The following is a 2857-nucleotide window of genomic DNA, read 5'->3' as shown; positions in this document are numbered from 1 at the left end:
CTATTATTACAATACTGTGTATTCATCCAAAAATGTGAACATGGTCCAGTGTATATATTTATTGTTTTACCTGTCTCTATTTATATTATTACAAAATTATAAACTCCAATGCTCTATTGTGTATGATGCGTAATATTCATCAATATATACATACATACATCGTCATTTTATTGTAAATACTATTACATACATTCCATTACATTTATTAAGTTGGAGCAATATATCATATTGTAGGACTAAAACTATGTAAACAATATAACAAAATTTATTCAACATCACTTTCAAAGAAGACGTCATCATCTTCATCATCACTGGCGATGTTGATAATAATGGGTTCCACTCCCTCGTGTATGTTGTCAGTCTTCCAGTATTCTTCTTCAAATTTGCGGGAGTGCTGAACAGCCCCCGTCCACACGTCCTTGTGTACCATATGCCTGGCTTCCTCCAATCTATCCTGTAGGTCCGTCCGGGTAAACCGTTGTAGTGTGGAGCGCACATGGCGCTTCATACAGCCCCATACTTGCTCGATGGCGTTGAGTTCTGGGTGGCCAGGTGGCAACCGTATGACCTCGTGGCCCCACATACGGATGGTGTTGTCGATTTTATACTGGGGTTGTGGGCGGTTCTGCTGGCAAAGGAGCAGCAGCTCAGGGCGAGTGGCAGCAGGTGGGATGGAAATTTTGTGCTGCTCCAGCCATCTGATGAGGTCCGCCTTCCTGGTGGCTGTGGTAGGGCATCGACTCTCCTCTGTTAGCTGACTGTGGTAAGGTGCATTATCCAGTACAAGCACCGATGGATTTGGCAGTGACGGAAGGAGCTGCGTGGTTAGCCATCGCTGGAACAGTTCTCCGTTCATTTCCCCATGATAGTCACCCTGGTTACTTTTGGCTGGGTAGCACAGGTGGGAACCGTCAACAAAACCTTCGTCCATGCCAGCTGCGACCACCACAAATCGCTCCCCTTCACCAGGTGGTACCTGACGACTGTAGCTGATGCTGATGGGAGCCTGAGTGGTATCCACCCACTCCCTACTGTGGCCCATCCTGGTGGTAAACCATGTCTCATCCACATACACCACCGTTCTTCACTCCTTCCGGTGGCGTTGTAGAGCCCGGAGAGCGGCTATCCGACGACACACCACCTCCAGCGATTCCTTCCTCACATACATCTTGCGTTGTGACACTCTGTATCGGAATCCCATGGCGTGCAGGATCCGCCAAACTGTTGTTTCAGAGGTATCCTCGGGGATAATACCAGCTGTTTTCAGATCAGCTGATATGACACTGAGTGTTAAATGTTGTCTTTCTGAAAACTTTCTGTGGATGTGGCGGCGTATTGCACCGACAGTAAAGTTGTCGAAGCATCCAGTGTAGGTTGTGGACAGTGGTGCTGGTGTGGAAGGGGAGGATGTGGCGGCTTTGCTGACAATGCTCCTCACTGTTGACACACTCGTGCCCATGATGTTCGCAACTCGCTCGTAAGGCCTGTGCGCATAAAGATCAGTGTTGTTATATTTTGCATTTCTTCTATAATATGACATTGCGACATAATACAGTCTGCCTTACTGTTATGTATGTTAAGAAACGTGTACACATAACATAAAACAGAAAAAAATTTGATATAGATTGCAAGTTCACTTACACAGGAAAGTCTATTACATCACTACTCGCATAATGCAAAAGATGGTAGGTTATTATAGACATAAAAGACTCGAAGGAAAAGGGTCTTGTGGCTCAATCTTTACCCACAGCCTTATGAACCAGCAGCATCTTACTTTGCTTTCACAGCCAGAGACCTCGTTCTCCCCTATAAATAATTGACTCCAAGATAATTGGTATAATTGTTATCCATGAGATCATTATGATTTTTTTGTCAGTGATTCTGCCAACATTATTTTACACTTATATAGCAACAGTACCGATTGAATATTTTTGGTGTAATTTTTACTTTTTATACCATTGTCTAGCAAATGCTCGAACAAAATAAAGTGAAGTGGGTGGTTATTATGCCCGCCGTATTCAAAGAAACACAGCACATATACTATAAACATGGACAAAACTATGTACTCACCTATTCAAACTTATGTAAGTTCGACCACGGGTGCTTTCCCTCTTGAACAAAGTGGCAAGACGAATGATAAAAGCTGTCCTGCATCCACGGGGGCAACGGGAAGACATTGTAGATACTGTTGTTAGTGGGCGTGCCTCGACAGTCAATGATCTATCCCCTGTACCTGCTGATGTCATAACCTCGGGAAGAGGAAGGGGGGGTACCTCAGAGAGGGGGGAAGTGATACGGGAGACTGAGGATATTCAATGAAAGCATAAATTGCTTATTAAAAATAAAAGATGAACAAATAAAGCAACCATGAACGATTTTATTTGGTTGCCCAAAAACAAAACTGACTTCATATTTTTGGTAACCGTAGATACATCGGTAATGATACGGCCATAACAACGTAATTAGCCAATGATTTTATGGTCGTTTGACCCACTCTGGTTTTCATGGCCACACACAACAGTAGGTAACTGTGTTAAATAATATTACTAATGTATGATAAGTATATACATACTGTCATATTCAAATATTATGTATGCAATTAGAATGAAAAAAGAAAACGGAAGTGCAAAGATGGGAGAGGGATGGTGTGACTGGGAGTGAAGAGAGAAACGGGGAGGGGGTGAATGCGATATTGGGGGGTAGGGAAGGAATGGTCAGAGGGTTGTTCAGGGTGTTAATGGAGGAGCTACCCCACACAGTTGCACTCGTCCGATTTTGTATAACAACTTAGATTTGATGACTGGATTAGGCTTAATATCCTTCAGTAAACTCCTAATGTAACATATGTAGCAGTATG

The 2857-nt window shown here is 43.2% G+C and overlaps 1 pseudogene; it reads right to left on the bottom strand.

Annotated features, from left to right (window-relative positions):
• Window positions 1-265: 265 nt before the first annotated feature.
• On the bottom strand, window positions 266-2246 carry LOC145414659 (uncharacterized; annotated as a pseudogene).
• Window positions 2247-2857: the final 611 nt, after the last annotated feature.

Source organism: Coenobita brevimanus, chromosome 13 (assembly GCF_032717465.1).
Source record: "Coenobita brevimanus isolate Jiangsu-jjx chromosome 13, ASM3271746v2, whole genome shotgun sequence".
NCBI lineage: Eukaryota > Metazoa > Arthropoda > Malacostraca > Decapoda > Coenobitidae > Coenobita > Coenobita brevimanus.
Note: the sequence above shows the minus strand (reverse complement) of the source record. Positions and strands in the feature narration are given on the sequence as shown.